A 5,705-nucleotide genomic window follows, 5' to 3' on the forward strand; every position below is an offset into this window, starting at 1 on the left:
GCAGGTATAGGAGCCTCCCTCCCGACTCCTGCTAATCCCGGCTCAACTTCACTCCCCCTCCCCCTGCTCAAGGAGTGGAGGCCTGGCCGCGCTGTGGGAGGTGCTACAGCCCACGACCCTCCCCTGCTAGGCCCAGGCCACTGGGGGAAGAATCTCAACTCCAGTTCTTCTCAGATCCCCAGCAGCCTGCAGGATGGCCACCAGCTCCACCTGCCCCCAGAAGCCCCCAGAAGCTTGGGGTGAGAGGGGCGGATTAGTCATTTGTCAATGGGATGTGGAAGAAAACATTAGACTGGATCTTGTATTTATCTTTATTTCTCACAAAAAATAAGAACTAGAGCCAGGTGCGGTAGTTTACACCTGTAATCCCAGCACTTTGGAAGGCTGAGACAGGCGGATCATTTGAGGTCATGAGTTCGAGGCCAGCCTGGCCAGCACAGTGAAACCCAGTCTCTACTAAAAATTCAAAAATTAGCCGGGTGCGGTGGCTCACCCCTGTAATCCCAGCACTTTGGGAGGCCGAGGCAGACAGATCACAAGGTCAGGAGATTGAGACTATCCTGGCTAACATGGTGAAACCTCGTCTCTACTAAAAATGCAAAAATTAGCCGGGCGTGGTGGCAGGCACCTGCAGTCCCAGCTACTCAGGAGGCTGAGGCAGGAGAATGGCATGTACCCGGGAGGCGGAGCTTGCAGTGAGCGGAGATCATGCCACTGCACTCCAGCCTGGGCAACAAAGCGAGACTCTGTCTCAAAAAAAAAAAAAAAAATTTAAAAATTAGCTGGGCATCGTGGTGGGCACCTGTAGTTCCAGCTACTGGGGAGGCTGAGGCAGGAGAATCACTTGAACCTGGGAGGTGGAGGTTGCAGTGAGCCGAGATCTTGCCAGTGCATCCCAGCCTGGGCAAAAAGAGCAAGACTACGTCTCAGGAAAAAAAAAAAAAAAAAGAATATGTCTGTATTGGAGGTATACCCTTAACTTTTTTTCTTTTTTCCCTGATAGGGGACATGCTTTTGTGGTTTGGTTTTGTTTTGTTTTAGACAGAATTTTGCTCTTGTCACCCAGGCTGGAGTGCAGTGGCATGATCCTGGCTAATTACAGTAAATCCATATCAAATGGACCTTTCTAAAATACTACTTCTTTGGTTGCCACCTTTGTTCAAAAACATTCATTGGCTCCCTACTGCCTAAGGATTAAGTTTATATGTGTTGGGTTGACATTCAAGGCTCTCCCTGATCTGGCCCCAGTCTGCCTTTCTAACCACAGAGTTATCCCAAGCCATACTCTTCATCCAGCCACATAGGCTTCCTTACTGCGTTTACACTTCTGTCCTCCATGGCTTTGCTCAGGCTGTTCCCTCCCGGAACGCCCTCCCTTAAACAGCCCTCAAGTCGCCACTTCGGAGAGGCCTCAGTCCTCACTTGGCTCTGACCATACAATAATAATAGCATTTATTGTCCACCTACTGTGGCTTGCTCCCATTCTAATTCCACCCTCACAATAATATTTATGAGACAGACATTAACACCCTGATATTAGGGCGAGGAGCAGTGGCTTATGCCTGTAATCCCAGTACTTCGGGAGGATCACTTGAGCCCAGGAGTTCAAGACCAGGCTGAGCAACATAGTGAGACCTTGTCTCTACAAAAAATTTAAAAATTAGCTGAGCAATATGGTACATGCCTGAAGTCCCAGCTACTTGGGAGGCTGAGGCAGGAGGATGACTTGAGCCCAGGAGGCAGAGGCTGCAGTGAGTTAAGATAGTGCCACAGCACTCCAGCCTGGGCAATGGAGTGAGAACTTGTCTCAAAAACAAAACCAAACAACCAACCAACCAAACAAAAACACCCTGATATTAAAGGTGAGGAAACTGACAGCTGAGTGTCAGTCAACAAGTATTTCCTGAGCACCTATTGTGTGCCAAGCGCTATGCTAAGTAATGGTCATACAGAGATGAACAAAATGATGTGGTCCCCGCCCTCGTGCAGCTTACATGCTGGTGAGAGAGACAGAGAGTAGAGACATAAATACCCAAATTAAATGATAATGATCTCATTATTATTAGTTGTGAGAAATGCCAAGAAGGAAAAGAACTGGGCTCCACGAGAACAGCAGGTATGATCCAGCCTGGATTTAGAGCACAGACAAGGCTGCCTGAGGAAGGAAGGTTTTATTTTGTTTTGTTTTGTTTTTTTGAGATGGAGTCTTGTTCTGTCACTCAGGCTAGAGTGCAATGGCACGATCTCAGCTCACTGCAACCTCTGCCTCCCAGGGTCAAGCAATTCTCCTGCCTCAGCCTCCTGAGTAGCTGGGATTACAGGCGCCTGGCTAAGTTTTGTATTTTTAGTAGACAAGGGGTTTCACCATGTTGGCCAGGCTGGTCTCAAACTCCTGACCTCAAGTGGTCCGCCTGCCTTGGCCTCACAAAGTGCTGGGATTGCAGGCATGAGCTACCATGCCATGCCCTGAGGAAGGAATTTTTTTTTTTTTTTGACATGGAGTCTCACTCTTGTCGCCCAGGCTGGAGTGCAGTGGTGCAATCTGAGCTCACTGCAACCTCTGCCTCCCGGGTTCAAGCAATTCTCCTGCCTCAGCCTCCTGAGTAGCTGGGACTACAGGCACCCGCCACCATGACTGGCTAATTTTTTTTTTTTTTTTTGTAGTTTTGGTAGGGATGGGGTTTCACCATGTTGGCCAGGCTGGTCTCGAACTCCTGACTTCTAGTGATCCGCCCACCTCGGCCTCCCAAAGTGCTGGGATTACAGGCATGAGCCACTGCACCCAGCCTGAAGGATCTTGAAGGCTAGAAAAGAGAATGTTCCAGGCACAAGGCACGGCATGTGCAAACTGTTTTCAGGCAGCAAAGAACTTGGCACGCTGGAGCAGGACTGCCCCCTGGACCGGGACAAGAGTAGTCCTGCCTGCGACCTGCACTTCAGAGGGCTCCTGAGACTTGCAAATGCCAAACAGGTACATTGCTAAGAACTGTCTCACAGTTGGGCACAGTGGCTCACGCCTATAATCCCAGCACTTTGGGAGGCCGAGGTGGTCAGATCACTTGAGGTCAGGAGTTGGAGAGCAGCCTGGCCAACATGCTGAAACCCTGTCTCCACTAAAAATACACAAATCAGCCAGGTGTGGTGGTGGGCGCCTGTAATCCCAGCTATGCAGGAGGCTGAGACAGGAGAATCCTTGAACCCGGGAGGCTGAGGTTGCAGTGAGCCAAGATTGCGCCATTGCACTCCAGCCTGGGCAGCAAGAATGAAACTTCGTCTCAAAAAAAAAAAAAAAAAGAACTAAGAACTGTCTCGCGAGGGGTCTGGGGCTCAATGCTGACTTGGCAGGACTGTAAGAACACCCACCCTCTGACCCAGCTCAGGCCCCAGGGACACTACTCCAGTTTCTCACCTTCTGTCCTCAAAACCACAGGTAAAGCTGGGTGTAGTGGCACATGCTGGTGCAGCTACTCAGGAGACTGAGGCAGGAGGATTGCTTGAGCCCAAGAGGTCGAGGCTGCAGTGAGCTGTGATTGCACCACTGCACTCCAGCCTGGGTGACAGAGGGCCACATCCTCTCTGATAAAAAGTAGAAAGAAAACACAGGTACCTGCACCCAAATCTGGGAGAGGTATGTGGGTTGAGCTGCAGTGACGTCAGAGATGGAAACTACTTTGGAGTGAGGGGAGGATTTGAGCTGCAGAAGCTCTTAGGTGAAAGAAAAAATCATTTCTCAGATCTTTCCTGTCAGGTTGCTTGGGTGTGATGGATATTTGCATAACAAGTGTCCATTTTCTTGCTTCTTTCCACGTTCTGGAGGTTCTCATGTATTTGTGTGCTATTCCTAACAGTTGCACATGGCAGCTGAAAAGCATCTGACAATACTCAACAATTCATATTACTGTTAAATTTGTATATATGTAACCTCAACATATGTGAAGCATGATAGCACTTTTTTTTTTTTTTTTTTTGAGACAGGGTCTTGCTCTGTCATCCAGGCTGGAGAGCAATGGCCTGATCACAGCTTACTGTAGCCTTGACTTCCCAGACTCAAGCCATCCTTCCCGCCTTCAGCCTCCCAAGTAGCTGGGAGTACAGGCGTGTGCCACCATGCCCAGCTTATTTTTGAATTTTTTTTTTAAAGACGGGGTTTTTTCATGTTGCCCAGGTCGGTCTTGAACTCATGGACTCAGGGGATTTCCTGCTTCAGCCTCCCAAAGTGCTGGGATTACGGGTGTGAGCCACCTTGCCCAGCCTGATAGCAATTCTTTTTTTTTTTTTTTTTTTTGAGACGGAGTCTGGCCCTGTCGCCCAGGCTGGAGTGCAGGGGCTCAATCTCGGCTCACTGCAAGCTCCGCCTCCTGGGTTCACGCCATTCTCCTGCCTCAGCCTCTCCGAGTAGCTGGGACTACAGGTGCCCGCCACCACGCCCGGCTAATTTTTTTTTGTATTTTTAGTAGAGACGGGGTTTCATCGTGGTCTCGATCTCCTGACCTCGTGATCCACCCGCCTCGGCCTCCCAAAGTGCTGGGATTACAAGCGTGAGCCACCGCGCCCGGCAGCAATTCTTTATATTGACAACTAGAGGAACATTGGAGGCTATTTTGCAAACAGTTTTGTTTTTCTAAAAATATTTAATAAGATGGAATTAAAATTTCAAAAAACCCAGCCAGGCACGGTGCCTCATGCCTATAATCCCAGCACTTTGGGAGGCCAAGGTGGGCAGATCACCTGAGGTCAGGAGTTCGAGACCAGCCTAGCCAATATGGTGAAACCCCATTTCTACTAAAATCACAAAAATTGCTGGGCGTGGTGGCAGGCGCCTGTAATCCCAGCTCGTTGGGAGGCTGAGGCAGGAGAATCGTTTGAACCCAGGAGGCAGAGGTTGCAGTGATCTGAGATCACATCACAGACAGAGCGAGACTCTGTCTCAAAAAAATTCAATAAAATACAATAAAATAAATTCAAAAAAATAAAATAAAATTTTAAAAACCCATTTGATTAAATTTTTGATATTTATTAATTATAAGCCATATTTTGCCTCTTATTACAAAATTTTGAATATATTAAAAGAAAACTCACTTTTGAATGCATGTAAAAATTTTAATTAAAAAAGTCTTACCTTAATCACTTTTGAGGAGAATGTATTCAAGTTTTTCATACTTTGAATGCAGTTCCATTTGTTTTCAGCCCTTGAGAACAAGTACAGGTTGAGATCATGATAGAAACAGGAAGTGTCAAAGTGGAGCTGGGAAAAGCATAGAAAGAGGCCGGGCGCGTGGCTCATGCCTGGAATCTCAGCACTTTGGGAGGCTGAGGTGGGTGGATCACCTGAGGTCAGGAGTTCGAGACCAGCCTGACCAACATGGTGAAATCCCGTCTCTACTAAAAATACAAAAAATTAGCCGGGAGTGGTGGCAGGCACCTGTAATCCCAGCTACTCGGGAGGCTGAGGCAGGAGAATCCCTTGAACCCAGGAGGCAGACGTTGCAGTGAGCCCAGGTCGTGCCATTGCACTCCATCTTGGGCAACAAGAGCAAAACTCCCTCTGAAAAAAAAAAAAAAAAAGAATAGAAACTCCAAGGTTTTGGTGCAGCTACACTGATGAGCCGATTAGCATGTGGAGGGAACTTAGGGACAGTGTAAGTGTCCAGATTTGGGTCAGGGGTGTGTTTAGGAACAGGAGGCAAGATTTTAGTTAAAATGAG

Source organism: Nomascus leucogenys, chromosome 22a (genome assembly GCF_006542625.1).
Source record: "Nomascus leucogenys isolate Asia chromosome 22a, Asia_NLE_v1, whole genome shotgun sequence".
Lineage (NCBI taxonomy): Eukaryota > Metazoa > Chordata > Mammalia > Primates > Hylobatidae > Nomascus > Nomascus leucogenys.